Source organism: Lontra canadensis, unplaced genomic scaffold, assembly GCF_010015895.1.
Source record: "Lontra canadensis isolate GAN:19392208 unplaced genomic scaffold, GSC_riverotter_1.0 scaffold21, whole genome shotgun sequence".
NCBI classification, from domain to species: Eukaryota; Metazoa; Chordata; class Mammalia; order Carnivora; family Mustelidae; genus Lontra; species Lontra canadensis.
The window spans coordinates 20,916,864-20,933,329 of record NW_022631015.1 but is presented as its reverse complement, the minus strand read 5'-3'; positions in this window follow the sequence as shown (position 1 = coordinate 20,933,329).

Sequence of the window (16,466 nt, the reverse complement as noted above, 5' to 3'; positions counted from 1 at the left end):
CACTTAGAAAGGTTTTACTTTCTTTTTTGCTTGCAATCCGTAACTACCCTCTGTTATGGCCCAAGAGAAGTCACTTGTTTCCTCTGAAGACTTCTCCCATATTATGCTCAAACATATGTTCAGCTTTGAAACTTAAAAATTATTAGGCTCTGTTCTCATTTTGGCATTTGGTATATATTGCCTCTCATTGTTAGAAGATGTTGCAAATCATAAAAATGTAAGTTTTGTCAGGACACAGATTTTAATTAAGTTTTTTGGATTTCTGTGTTGGATTCTGAGGTTAATTAAACTGCTCTTGCAGGTTCAAGTCTTACCTCAGATTTGTGTTTTCCTTTAAATAAAATTAAATTCTACTCCGAACTCCCATTGTCTGTCTAGATTTGTGGAAAATTCAACTCTGGTAATTCTTGGTCTATCTAAGATCCTGAAATCTTAAATGGAGACAAGATTATCTCCTCCAGTCCTTGGTCTGTTCTAGTTACCCTGGGAAGACCATTATCCATGCCTGCATAGTCCTTGACATCTAGAGGTACCATGTAATCTAGAAATTTCCAAGACTGGGAATTCCAATGCCTAGAATTCAGTTTAGCAATTTTTCTGGAATCTAGCTACCATTTTGTGTTCTGAGAAACTAGTTCTTAAATCCTAAAACCTCTTGGATCTCAGAAATTACCACCCTTTCCTTTATTTTGGAGAAATCCTTGTCTATGCCCTGCTTTTCTCCCTTCAAAGAGGCACGTTCCCCTCCATTACCTACATATCCAGTCAAAATCTTTTCACTGAGCTTAGACTTCCAAATGCAGGAAAAGATGCTTTCTTTAAGAATCTTCTGTTTTCAACCCTATGTTCCTTAGATAGGTCCTACTACTTAATTCAGCTAGAAGTAGATCCCAGCAAATATCAAGAAATACAACACACTTTAATGTTTTAATAAAATTTTCTCTCTAATTTAGGCACCCAAGAGTATAGATGATCGGGATATTTCTCAAAGACTTGAGAAACACAATTACCGATGATCATAGAATATGTGACAGCCTTAGGAACCAACTGGAAAATAATTTCAAAGGAAAGGAAATCCCAACAGAAAAGTTGGATGTGGGCTCTATGTCTCCAATAGTATAGGAGGAGGGGAACAAAAGTGAATTATAATTACATTTGTCTTTCAGATTTGTCCTCTAGCTCAGCCCTCACAATCTAAGAACAGGCATGAGGTGGGACAGAAGTGAAAACTGAGGAAGGGTTACTTTAAATATCCCAGAAGGCCCCAAGAGCCCATAAGAGTATTACATCACGGTCCTTTTAACATAGTGAGCAAGAACATGAGCTTAGAATGCTGAGGGCTCTGAGCAACAGAGCATCCCTTTGATCCTTTGGGATATTGGCATGATATGAAAACATGTCCTTGACATAGGAACATCCTTAAGAAACACACCATGATAACAGGCAGTGCAGACAACTTGATACCACAATGGGAGCCTGGCAATCCCTACAGCACTGGTCAAGCTCTCAGGGCTCTGTTGCAATGGAGAAGATCTGGTGGCAGATGGACAACTAAGGTAACTTGAGTAACGGTGGGGCCCCGTGCATCCTCACTGAACACCGTCTATTATCAGAACCTGTGGCAAATCACATTTGATCAGCCTGCAAGACATTAAAAGTGGGAGAAGCAGACATATTTAGATGGATCAGGAAGGAGGAAGATGATTTTTTCTAGGTCATTTGGAGGACTAATTTGTTGACAAGTATGTGGACTAATTCTCTTGATGCTCGAAACTGTGGATATGAGGATGGCATGGGTTATACTTTAAAGGGGCTAGAATTCAAGATATATTTGCTGTCAGGCTTACTTCTAGAGAAGTATTCTAATAATCGTCTCTGCCCCAGAGTCCCTGAGTCAATGCCATGGGAACATCGGCTACATTTTTATCTTGTTTATATCTCTCCTTCTAATTATGGTTATTGAATGGTAATAAATACTTGATTTGATAAACCATACTATTTCCCTCAATTACCTTGACTGTTAAAGAAGTTGGCTTCTAAATACCGAGTTAACACTGCTGTTTCTTAATACAAGAAACTAGAATTTCCTGAGAGTATGTCAAGATGTGAAAACAGTTACTTAAGACCAGGCATTAAAACATTATTGACAGTGCATGCTTTTATAGTATCTTTAGCTGTAAGGTAAAAACTTAAGCCCTCTAGCGCTTCCTAAATATCTGGTGTTTCCTGAAATGTACACTATCAAATTTAAGTTTGTCAGCTGAGATACTGGCAGATGGTTTACCACTTTCTTTTTTTTAAAGAAGTAGTTTCTACACCCAGCATAGAGCCCAATGTGGGACTTGAACTCATGACCCTGAGATCAAGACCTGAGCTCGATCAAGAGTTGGATGTTTTGCTAACTGAGCCACCATGTACCCCAATGATCTGCCACGTTTAAATAATTGTACAACCCCTGTCTATTACAACCTCATTTTAATTACCTATCACATGTTACACACAAGAGACTTTAAAAATTCTTTACTAAATGCTTTTAAATGGCTTTTACTCAGCACACCTCAAATTAATTTCCCATAATACTCATTTTTCAAAATATGCCTATTGGCGCTCCTAAGAAAATATTGCTTTATGGAATTATATTTTGCAAAATGACTGTATTTCTAACTTGACCTGTGTTATTAGAAATTTTTATCATTAACTCCCCATTAAAGATATTTCAGGGGCAATACAGATACTACTAAATGATTTAGGCACACATGAAATAAATATAATACAGAGATATGATACGTAAAGTACAACATTACATCATGGATGGTCCTTGAATTATAATAGTTTCACTTATGATTTTTTACTTTATGATGGTATGAAAGCAATACACATTCAGTAGAAAGTGTACTTCTAAATTTTGAATTTAGATCTTTTCCAGAGCTAGCAATATGTGGTGTGATCCTTTCCTGTGATATGAGGCAGCAAGCCACAGCTCCCCATCAGCTTCACGACTCACCAGGGTCAAGAACCAATACACTTAGAACCATTCTGTACCCAATACAGCATTCTATTTCTGACTTTTAGTACAGTACTTAACACTTACTTAAAATATTTAACACTTTTGTTATCAAATAGGCTTTGTGTTCGATGATTTTGTCCAACTGTAGGCTAATATAAACGTTCCAACCATGTTTAAGGTGAGCTAGGCTAAGCTATGATGTTCAGTAAGTTGGGGTATTAAACACATTTTCAACTTAACAATATTTTCAACTTATAATGGGTTTATCAAGACATAACCCTATGGTAAGTTAAGGAAGATCTGTATAGATATACACACATTATATATTACATATTATGTATGTGTATATTATATATATATACAATGTACATTATATGTATATAAAAGATATAACACACAAGATTTGGACACCAGACATATGTGCCTATCAAAATAACTAACAATAAGACAAGAGACTATCCTAAGAATATTCTTTTTAGGCCATAAAAATTATAGTAACTGCTCACGATAACTGGGGAACAGGCAGAGGTTCCCATAGCATCTGGGTGTCCAGGAAAACTTGGAAGGGGCTGTTTCTGAGCTAGGGTACTTATGCAGCATACAAAGATAGCTAACATTTAAGTAAGCAAGTATGTTTCAAGTGGGAAAAAACTGAAGAATCAAGAGAAGGTACACATTAGGCAAACATTCTTCCAGATCATTCTATGTGAAGCTTTGTAGTCTGTGTTCTGTGGCCTTTTTGGGTTTAGGAAAAAAAGACATTTACAGCATTCATATATTTTCAAAGTATGCCATGTTATCTCTTGGTGCCATTTTTATTTCTTCTATTGATATTGGTAATGAGACTTGATGTTACCCTCAAACAAGTTGATGGAGATCAGAAAAGTATTTGGCATGACTAAGTACATCCTAATATCACCATGGAGAGAAAAAAATGTGACTACTACCATACCAGGCCCATTACTTTCCTCCACCTCATTCACACACACATTGCTTAGAACAAGACTTCAAACTCTTCCCTTTAAGAACTCCTAACTACAGTGTATAAATGAAGGAATGAATGAATGAATGACTGAATAAAGACTACCCAGAGATATGAGAGCAGGAGGTAAGAGCTAAGGAATGAAACTTTAGACCTTCCATTGGAAGAAATATCATTGATGTCTCTTTATTGCAAAACCTTCAGTGAGTAGTTCATTCTCCACACATGCGTATGCATATGTAATAAAACAATACTTTTTTTTTTTTTTTTTTTGGTATTCTGCCCACTGGGCATGGAGCACAATGAGGGGCTTAAACTCACAACCCTGAGATAAGACCCAAGCTGAGATCAAGAGTTGGACTCTTGGGGCGCCTGGGTGGCTCAGTGGGTTAAAGCTTCTGCCTTCAGCTCAGGTCATGACCCCAGGGTCCTGGGATCGAGCCCCGCATCTGGCTCTCTGCTCAGCGGGGAGCCTGCTTCCCTTCCTATCTCTGCCTGCCTCTCCGTCTACTTGTGATCTCTGTCTATCAAATAAATAAATAATCTTAAAAATTTAAAAAAAAAGAGTTGGACGCTTTACTGACTGAGCCACCCAGGCGTTCCAAACCATACTTTTTATATGTTTAATGAAGCAATGAATTTATCTTCTTCCCAAAATCTTTCACTAAATTTGGTATGCCAAGAGGAAAAAACAAATTCATATCATAACTTCATATGACTCTCCCTTAGAATTTCAGGTGGGGCTTAAAACATAGTGCCCCAGCAGAAAGCTACTTTAATGGGACTTTAATGACTAAGGATAGCAAGAAAGAGCACATGACTCCTCTAAGGCATTAGGACAGCCATGTTCTGGTACTAAATGTCATTTTCTTAACTCCCTCCTTGGCTCTTACATTCCAGTGTATTCTTTGATTGAGAAAGCAGCAGAATTCAGACAACAAAAGAATAGTTTTTATGAAAATCTGCTGTGTTCCTAACTGCTGAGTGTTCCTACCAGCTCTCCAGGGATTAGACATTCTGAGTTAGTCCTCTGAGCCTATAAGGGAGACCAACCACTGACCTGGGAAAAATCTTTCTGATCATGGTTCAGATTCAACAGATGAAACCCAGAGAAAATACGAAAGCTAAAATAGTAAAAAGCAAACATGGGCCCACCAATCTCCTGTGATGTTTAGGTCAGAGTGAGCGAGGACTGCTTTAGTGTTTGATGAATGACATCAGCACTGGATCCAGAAACACCAGATAACAACAGTGTGGTGGAGCCTTCAGTCATACCATTCTATAGGTCATTCTATAAACCTCGAAGTGCAACTATTACAAGTTTAGCTTTGTGCATTTGGTTATCTTGGCTTAATCATAATGCTCAGACTTACTCCTGCTTGGAAAATTTTAGGATGAACTGAAAACAGACCTCTATCATAACGAGTACAAATATGAGATAGAAACAGAAAGAGACATAACACTGTCAGGAATTTAAAACATTTTGGGCCTCAAAGCAACATTTTCAGGGATGACACTTTTCTCCCTGTTTCACGTGCAAGATAAACAAATTCTGGGAAAGAGTCATAGTAAGCGTGATTCTGCCCTAACCAACCTAACACAGTTCCTTACATCAGGAACTTGTCAAACAGTTGTCGACTGCACAAATTCACACACACGTAAGCACAGAAAGGTACCAGTTTGATCTGAATAAACATCTTGAAGTAAAGTGCAGCAAAATAAAAATCCAGTCATCTCCTTCACTAATTTGATAGATGGAGACAATTAAAACTGAATCAGGTCGCTCAAGCTTGCAAGTTTAAGTAGCGACCTGAAGTTTGTAGTTTAAAACCAGTGTGGGCCTACAGAAGACCTCTTTTGGGAAGTTACTTTTGCTTTACCTAGAGTTCTCGAGTACGACTCATCACTAGGTCAGAAATAACCCCAAACCCTGTACAGTATCTTGGCCATCAAAGGCAAACTTTCAGAACAAACGTTAGTCCACTGTCTACATCTTCCCTGTAACCAACACGAGTTTTCCACGCTAGTCCCTGCTACTGATGTCATCATCACCTGCACTTGAGTCCAGTGGTAAATATCGCCCCCCCCACCGCACCGGGGCAGTGAATCCATAATGTCCCTGTGAGTGCAGTACCATTGTCCAGCACAGAAATATGGACTCATTGAAATTTAAATCAGGAAAAAACTACCCCCTTGAAATAACATGACTAAGGTCAACCCATGTCATAGCCAACGACTCTTCCAAAAAAGCTAGAAAAAAAGCTAGTTTCTTTCCCGAGAAAGCTAGAGATGATTCTGAGCAATCGGGATTACTGATCGTTTTATTTTTAAATTAATATGCAAATGATAAGAAGGCAAGCAGAAGGACATACTGAAAAAAATACAGACAGGATGGAGTATTTATGGGTTGAGCCACGGAAGCTTTTTCATGATACAAACCACATGTGAAGCCACATGATACTAGAGTATAGACACATGATATGTGCCTAGACATCAAAGATGGGCTCCTGAGAATTTTTCACAGCTAGCAAATAGACGCAAATAATCAGATGCACTGAGCCAGGTAACTCATTTGCTAATGGAATATTTGCTCAAAGGATAGAAATACACAGAAAAACTCTGCAATTAACCTCTGAAAACAAAAAAAGAATTGTTGCCTAGGAGGTTTTCAGAGCTTAATTATTGATAGAAACCTAAGGCTAAATCCAAATCATGACCTTAAACACCCTTTGTCTTTCTACAGCACACCTAATTTGGGATGTGAGACAATTCTGGTTCTTTATATGGAAGGGGCCAGAAGCAATTTCTTAAAACTCAGTTTGTGGATCAGAAAAACTGTGTTTTTAGAACTTTAACTTTGTTACTCTGTAACCTTAAGCAATAGATTTTTTTTCAATTTTTAGACCAGTAAATAAGGTACTTCCTTAATAAAAACAATAAAAAATACTTCTTCATACTAAAAAATACTTCATAGTATCAAGTAAAAATTTTCCATATTAAAAAAGCTATCAAAATCTAAGGGGATGGTAGGACTACATTAGGGCCAACATTCATCACAAAGCAACTGTCTCTTGCTTCATGTTAATATTCAATGTAATTCAAATCTCTTTGAGGTTAATGCTATAATGTAACCAGTACATGGCATACACAGGAATTTGTATATGAAACTGGAAACAGTATGGAAAAATTAATAACCTAATTGGCAAACATATGCTGTTTGCTGGACGGAATTAATTGTGCTTGTCTCAATCTTTACCACATCATACTATTGCATATTTTTGTCGCATGCTTGCCAACAAGCAAAGGAGCGAAAACGATTTTATCGATAACATACAATGTGCTTTGGGTGTAATAGGGATGCAGTAGATATTTTTGAATGAATGAAGGTCAGGCACAGGGCCAGGCCACTTAAATGTGCTTTTATATTTAATTTTAATTTCGCATAGAGTATTTTGGGACACTGTGAAGTTAGGTTTTGAGCTCATATTGTCCTATGAGATGACTCCAAAATTTAAACTTGGGTCTACCTGTTTGTAAATGTCTTTACCTAAAAATATTTTTACCCTAAAAATTCCATGAATATTAAATATGAATCTATATGCTCATCTTAGTCCAGTATTTTCAAAACACAGCCTCCCGTTCGGTGCCCACAAGTGACAAAAATAGGGAAATCTGGTAGCTTGACTAGGATGTTAGAGTGAGCTCTTACCTGCTGGGGAGACGTGATGAATAATGTAATAGACTGTCTCCTTCAAAATCTCTCTCCACACCAGGCAATTCTTTGTTTTGCATGCTGTCTAAATTTCTATTAATAAAAGACTAATTTATGTTAATAATTTTCCTCTTTCAAAATGCAAATATCCTTGAGAAAATCAAATAAGTTGCCATTAATTCCTTAAAGTGAACTGAGTTAATCAAATTGCTTCCACCCAGCTGAGATGAGTCTTACTGAGAAAATAGGCATTTCAGTTCAGTTTATGCCTTTAACAGGAAGGTGGAAAAGGGCTTTTCATGTGAGAATGGACTTGGGTAGACACCGTGAAAGGCTTTGTGATTCCAAAGAGCAGGGTGAGGGCGGTGGGTCCCTGTGTTTGGAAGAAGAGATAGTAACAATTTGGATAGGGGATCCAGAAAGAGGTTGGAAAGACGTGGCTTACCTCCTTAGTTTATGATGGTCCAGATTCGATGTCTCCTTAAAGAACACACAAACTCCTCCCAAACACACTCCCATTTTGGGCTGTGTAAGCCCGACCCATTTATTACATCATGCCATGCGTAAGCAGGAAAAACACATGTGTACGTGGGCAAATATATAATTTCAGAGCAGGACTAGAGAAAAAGAAAGCATATGCTTGTTTTCAAGAGGTTTGCAATTTTATTTGTGTGGGCACGTAGTTCCTATAACACAAAAATCTAAGTGTCCAGAACCCAACCTATCGGACTGCTAGGTCTGCTGTAACAGAGTACGGCTTAAACCAACCAACTGGTTCTTTCAAGGTTTTAGATCTAGAAGGCCCAAGGCAAGGTGTGAAGCAGGGACATGCTTTCCCGAAGACCCTTCCCCGCTTCTTCCTGGCTTCTGGCTAAATCACCCTTCCTTAGCACGCTTGGCTGGCAGCCCTCCAACCTCAGCTTCTGTCCTCACGTGGCCCTCTCTCTAGGCTTCTATTTCTTTCCATGGCACTTTCCTCTTGTTAAGAGGACATCAGTCAGATTGGATGAGGGCTCACTCTAACGACTTCACCTTAAAAACTCTTTTTCCAGGTAAAGTCCCATTCACAGGTCCTGGGTGTTAGGACTTCAAGGTATCTTTTGGAAGGATGTAATTCAACCCTTAAAACCAGTTCACTCCTGGTCACACGAGGTGAGCACCTCACTTGATTCAGAGATGATGAGGAATCAGACGACCATTTGTAGTTAATCCTCCCCAAATTCAGCCAGTGGTAATTCACTGTTGGGGGAGAGAGCCCCGAATGATCTCAAAATACCTCAAGATCTAACAAAAACCAGGTGTTTAAACTCAGAATGGTGATATCCCTGAAGAGGACTGAGATTATAACTAATTGATCAACAGCAAAACTATTTATAAAATTTTTACTAAACAGCATTAATTTTCATCATGATAACACTGATGAATGCAAAGAGTAAAATGCTAACCCAGGAGCAAAGAGCACCGTAGATAATAATTTACCGAACATTATTTCTTATTTAAAAAGATTTTATTTGTTTATTTATCTGACAGAGAGAGAGAGGGAGAGCACAAGCAGGGGGGAGCAGCAGAGGGAGAGGGAGAAGCAGACACCCCGCTGAGCAGGGAGCCCGACTCGGGGCTCGATTCCAGAACCCTGAGATCCTGATCTGAGCCAAAGGCAGATGCTTCATTGATTGAGCTGCCCAGGCGCCCCTGGACCTATTTTTATTTCTAACAATACCGAACACGCTTCTTCAAACAGTTATTTTGGAATTCATTCAGAGCTTGCTTTCTGGCTCTTCAAATTCCACGGGTAAGGCAGGTGACACGATATTCCCGCCTTTTAGATAAAGGAGATATTCTAATCAGCGAGCACAAGGTCTTCTTAGACTCTGTCCGCTCTAGTCACTTCAACGGTGCATTCATTTTTGTCTAAACGTTGTCTCAATTTTCTCATGCAGCTTCTCCCAATCTAACGGCGATCCCTCACCAAAGAACTACGTATTTTTAAAAAATTCACATCTTCCAAAGCATTACACATGCTCTTCCGTTTACTAAGGCACAATGAAAATACGTGCCATAAACATTTATTAAGTATAAATCATGTGCCCCTTCCCTTTGTGTTCTCTTTTGCATGAAGTTTTAGATTTTTAACATAACAAATCTAATGATAAGCCATTGTGTTTCTGTTCAAATAGGACAGACTGAAATTTAAATGTACCAGGTATGTTCCGAGCTAGCTTTAAGGGGTGGGCCCTTTTTAAAATTTTTTTTAAAGTTTTTATTTTTTAATTAACATATAATGTATTATTAGCCCCAGAGGTACAGATCTGTGAATCACCAGGTTTACACACTTCACAAGAGGTGGGCATCTTATTCTAATTACTTTATAACAAGATGTTATTGCTTGATACACTTTCAACTCCAATAAAGTACTAGTATAAGTTTCCAAAACAAAGTTACCTGTGAACTATTAACAAACGGCCTCCTTGGCATTGTGCCAGAGAAAGGCATAGCCGGGTCGGTCTGGGCCCCCCCACCCCGATGTATCAGACCTCAAGACATCCTCATCTGCGTCCTGGAGAAGCCTGTCCATCTGCCCATTTCCATTTTCCCCACTCCAAAACTTGGGCTAGAACTTGTACGTCTAAGTGTACTTTCATTGAACTTTTGACCTTTGACTGGACTGTGATTCACGGGGGCTGTTTGACTCTAAGTAATTCTTAGAAAACTGCTGCTCAAAACAAATAAACAAAAAAGAAGAAGAAGAAGAAGAAGAAGAAGAAGAAGAAGAAGAAGAAGAAGAAGAAGAAAAAGAAGAAGAATAGGAAGAAGAAGAAGAAGAAGAAGAAGAAGAAGAAGGAGGAGGAGGAGGAGGAGGAGGAGGAGGAGGAGGAGAAGGAGGAGAAGGAGGAGAAGAAGGAGAAGAAGGAAAAGAAGGAAAGAAGAGAAGAGAAGAGAAAAGAAAAGAAAAAAAAAGAAAAGAGAAAAAAGAAAGAAAGGGAAAAATGAAACTGCTGCCTTGGTGAAGTCTACAACCTTGTGTGGGGAGAAGGTGGCCCCAGGCAGAGCCCAAACTAGCAGATTCCTTCTGCCCTTGAAAATGGGGCAGTGCCAGAGAGCTTAGCTTCCCATGAAGGCAACCCCCGCCCCCAGCCAAAGCCATAATTAAATCCGATTCACAAAGGCTGTTCTCTGCGGATGCCTGTATACACCCCATTATAGGGTTAATTGTTTCTCCTCTAACTCTGTGTGTTGGGGTTCTAATCTGGTATCTGAGAGTGCAGATTTATTTGGAAGTAGGGTCACTGTTGATGGGTTAGTTCAGTCAGGGTGAGGCTGTCATAGAGGAGTGGGTCCTTAACCCAACAGGACTGCTGTTCTTCTAAGAAGGGGAAGTTTGGACACAGACACGATCACAGGGAGAACAGCACGAGAACGTTAAAGCAGCTATCAGGCTAATGTGCCTACAGGTCGAGGAACGTCTGCCACCAGAAACTAATGGAGAGTTCTGGAACATTCTCCCTCCCCACCCTCAGGAGGACCCAATCCCACCAGTACCTAGATCTCAAATCTCAGGCTCCAGAGCTGTGAGACAACACATTTCTGCTGTTGGAGCCACTCATCCCGTGATACTTTGTTAGAGCAAATGATGTGGACTCCAGGGAAGGGCAGCTCTGAAGGCCATCTGCTCATCAGTTTATACACACACACATACACACAAAGGTATATTTGTAGTATATGTTATATTATCTATATATACTTATGAGCAATGTGTATAAAATATACTTTAATGCATCATTTTTAAAAAAGATTTTATTTATTTAATTGATAGAGCACAAGTAGGCAGAGAAGCAGGCAGAGAGAGAGGGGGAGGCAGGCTCCCCACTGAGCAGAGACCCCCATTCGGGGCTCTATTCCAGGACCCTGGGATCATGACCTGAGCTAAAGGCAGATGCTTTAACCCACTGAGCCACCCAGGTGCCCAGTTTAATGCATCTTTAAAAGCTGCTTAGCAAATGCTTAATTTTCCTTTGTGAATCAAGTAAGTGAAATTAAATTCATACCTTCAGACTAGGTGGGGAAAAAAAAAAACAACAAATAGACATTGTGAAAGTGCATCAAGAAAAAGTTCAAGGCAGCCACAAACACGGACTCCAGCACCTGGATTTCCCATTGCCTCGGCGTGGAGAAGCATGTTCTTGTAGATGTCCCAGTATGAATGGATATTATCCAAGACTTGAAACAGCAGCTCTATGGCTTATGGCCGTTTGAACTTTGGGAACAGCAACCAACAGCTCGATGTTACCCAGGCTACATGATTGCTGGCTTGGGATCTGGTCTGATAGAAAGTCTGTGAATACGGTGAGGGCTTGCTTGCGTGTGCACACACATATGAGCAGATGTACATGCTTGTGCACATGTTTAAAACCTAGGGTCTTGTCTAGAGAAATGTTAATAGTATGGAATCAGGAACAGACTGTGTTTGCACTGTTCCAAATGAGGCTCCAAGTCACAGGGCCATATGCTGTGTTTTTTAGAAACCTCATCGACTGCCAGCACACGTCAACACACGTGGAGCGTATAACTATTATTTTAGTTGCTTTTCCATTAATTCGCCTCCCCGAGATCTGCACGTGGCTGAGGAATCCGTTTGTGGGTGTCAGCGGGTGCGGAAACTTCGTGAAGGCTGTTCTGGAATGGTCCTGCTCAGCGAAGCTATCTTCAGCTTCATCGTTCTTAGCTGTGGGTTTCTCATGTTCCCTTCACTGACTATATCTGCTAAAGAAGTCAATATAAATAACAGTGATAATAGTACATAGTACAACGTACTATCATCAACAGTACATCAACAGTAAGAGAAGTCCAAGTTAGGGGAGGGGAGTAGAGATGCCAGAAAAATTTCTATCCATCCACACCAGTCCAGAGTCGGCACTTCCCATAACATGGGCTAGGTTGTGATTTATTTAGCACACTGTACTGGGGCAAGGGGATATCAAGCAAACTGAAAGTGTAGTATTTATTGCTTGACTAACTTAGATGTCTGTTAACCAAGTTTTCTTCTGTCCCTTTACACCAATTATTAAAAAGAAAAAAAAACCTACTTTTGCAGACATAAATATATTAACCATAAATATTTGTGGTTCATGTATTAAAACAGGTCTGGGGCACCTGGGTGGCTCAGTTAGTTAAGCACCTGGCTTCAGCTCAGGTCCTGACCTCAGGGTCCTGGCTCCCTGCTCCGCGGGAGCCTGCTTCTCCCTCTCCCTCTGCAGCTCCACTTTCTTGTGCTGTCTTTTGAGCGCACTCTCCCTCTCTCTCAAATAAATAACAAATAAATTTTTTTTTATTTTTTTTTTTAGATTTTATTTATTTATCTGACAGACAGAGATCACAAGCAGGCAGAGAGAGAGGGAGAAGCAGGCTTCCTGCTGAGCAGAGAGCCTGATATGGGGCTCGATCCCAGGACCCTGGGATCATGACCGCTGGCCCACCTGTCTCCCTTCAGCTTCAATGTGCTGCCTTGAGCAGAAACTTCTAGAATGTAGACACCAGGGGCCTGGAGGACACAGAACTGTATAAAAGGTCCACCACTGTCGAGACAGGAGTATTTTATTGGTTACTGAAGATTTTTCCATGGGATGATTCATTTCTTGTGTAATAATTAGGAAATCTGGAACATGAAGATAAAAAAAAAAAAAGAGAGAGAAAAGAGAATGTCCTTCTCTATGGTAATGCTATGAAAGGAGCGCCTGGTTTCCTTTCTGTTTGCTTTACCAAAGGACCAACATCCCTGTTGCTTCATATTATCTGAAGAAAAAAGTGAAAAATGAACGAGTCATGGATTTTCCGTGCTCTAATGACTTATACTAATGTATTCCTTCATCTAAATACAGATTTCTATTTAAAATTCAGTATGCAGGGGTATTATGAATTCCAGTTTAATGGATTCCAAATAATTGCCCTTTAGAAATGATGAATAGCTGTTTAAAGCCACGGATAAGAATATACTATTTCTTTCCTAACAATAGGCCTTCCACATTAACTGTGTCATATGTGCCTGAAATTAGTTTATTAATTTTTTATTGATATGCAAAGCCCAAAGTGATGACAGGTGGAAATAACCCTTTGCTAAGAGCCCCCCAACATTCCCTCTAAAATGTCTGTTGTTATTCTTTTGGGTGATACAGGAGAGCAAAGGCGATCCTAGTTCGGAAGGAAGGCAGGCCCCTGCATTGAGGATGGTGCCCATCCCTTCCTTCTTGGCTGCATTCAGGTCACTTCGCTTAAAAAGATGTGCTTCTCCATAAATGAAACAAGATGGGATCGGGAAGGAGACAAACCATAAGAGACTCTTAATGTCACAAAACAAACTGAGGGTTGCCGGGGGCAGGGGGGTAGGGAGAGGGGGGTGGGGTTATGGACATTGGGGAGGGTGTGTGCTATGGTGAGTGCTGTGAAGTGTGTAAACCTGGCGATTCGCAGACCTGTACCCCTGGGGCTAATAATACATTATATGTTAATAAAAAAATAAAAATAAATTTAAAAAAAGAAAAGAAAAACAAGCTTTGGAATAAAGGAGACCTTGTTTAAAAAAAAAAAAAAAAAAAGATGTGCTTCTCAGGTGGACATAATGACCAGTGACACCCAGACCCCGCAAACACAAAGCATTCTGACACTCTTGGTTGTGATTGTCCAGTGACTTTAAAAAAGATCCCCAGGATTTGTTCATGTCTTTAAAAGGCAGCAGAAACAAGAAAGGCCAAACTATTAAAAATACATTATTCATTTCCCTTATGGAGCATTGGCCTAGGGTTTTACTTTTTTATTTTATCCCTGATCAGAATGGATGCCTTTCTATACTAGTTAAAAAAATAATTAATATTCTGAAAGCCATGGTCAGAGAAGAGGCAAAAAACACTCTGCTGTGTTGAAGTAAAAAGCATATATTCATTATTGGAGTGTCAATGTTTCCCATATTTATACCCAATTATATTATGTTATACCATCTATATTGATGTGTCCAATTAAGAACAAAGTATTTATTCATACAGAAAGAGGAAAATAAGTCTGAGCTTTCTCTGAACTGAATTATTACAAATGACACAAGGGAACAATTGTGGGGAACAATTAAATCAACTGTTTTTCAGTCTGTTGATAAGAAGTGCCCTCACCAGCTTTGATTTTATGCCTCTTAACTTTCTGGAAAATTCTGTGGGAGAATCTTTGTTCTTTACAAAATGAAAAAATAAAATACTCTTGTATGGGGACCAAAATGCACTTGAATTTATATAATTCTTTGTCCCCCACTGCTTGATTTACAAAGGCATTGTTCTTGGTACAGTATTTTTATTTTCAGGACAGTTCATGAATGACTTGCGTACAATATATACGGAAAACTCTACCTGTTTACGCACAGAAACACAGCAAGTACTAGCAAACCGCAAAGACCTGGAGGATTTCCAGAGTTTTTTGTGCCCAGCACACTGTCCAGGAAAACAGATTACTAAGAAAAAAAAAAAAAAAAACCCTCAGATTTCCCCTTTTACCTCTGCCACCAATATTAATAAAATTTGCTTATGCGTTCCTCGTAAGAAATGCTAGGAAAATGGAGGCCAAAGCCTGTTCCATTTCTTTGTGAGTCAATAACACGATTGCCTCCTTTCCCTAAATCTTATCTACCAGGACTTAAAGACGGAAAGACAGAGAGAGAAAAAAAATTATGTCCAGTTATCAAGAGACACTAAAAATAGAGTAGAGAGGGTAAAACCCTGTGTTGTTGTTGTTTTTTTTCCCCCTTTCAGTACCTCGTGTATAAAACCCTCAGCTACTTTTACTAGAAAGTAGGTTTTTCTTTTTCTCTAGCAGAGGGGTGACTGCCCCTCTCCTCCAGGCTTTTTCTGTTTTCCTCGGGGGTCCGCTGCCTCTCTGCACACCGTCGGGACGCGGAGAAGAAAGGCTGCTCTGTCTGCCCGCCCGCGCGTTGCACCCATCGCCCCATTCAGCAAGCCTTTCAGATCTGCAAACGGCTGCTGGACAACTTCGCTTTTATGCTCTACTGACAGTGGTTTTCTGAAGCCAGACGGTTTCTGAAAAGAGGGTCTATTTGCATAAACAATGCCATGTGAGGAGGTCTGCTGGAAACAAAATCAAAATTCAGTCCAGCAAATATTCCTGATCAACTCTTCCCCCCGTCTTTTTTTTTTTTTTTTTTTTTGCCCCTGCAACTAACACCTCCTAGAGTTACCATCTGTATGCTAAAATGTGGCGGCGAGTTGAAGCGATTCTTTCTTCCCTTTTCCTCTGTGTCCAGTTTTATTAAACAAGGCAAAGATATATCTTATTTTCAGAGTTGGTCTGCACAGAATCCATAAATAGACGATGGTATGCGGAATGAAGAATGCATTGTGTGTTAAACGAGGGCAGGAGGCCAGCTCCAGCTCAGCTAGCCAGAGCCTTCCATTGCATTTATCGTGGGAGCCTCAGGAAAACGCTTATCCAAGCCTGGAGCTGCCCATCCAGGGGCTCTGGGATTCCATGTCACCAAATGCAGAGCTGCCCCCGCACTGGGGAGCACGGAGGATAACATCCATTCTCTGCCCACTTCAGCCCTTTCCCTAGCTTACTACCCACAGAAATAGACCAAATTATGATATCAAGCTTAAAACAAGCTAGAGCAGACAGTTCCAATAAGGCTGCCTCGACAAAATGAAGAGGAACATTATTAAATCAGTCACATCGGTAGGAAACCACGCCTGGCTTTTTAAAAACCTTCTTGAAGAAAA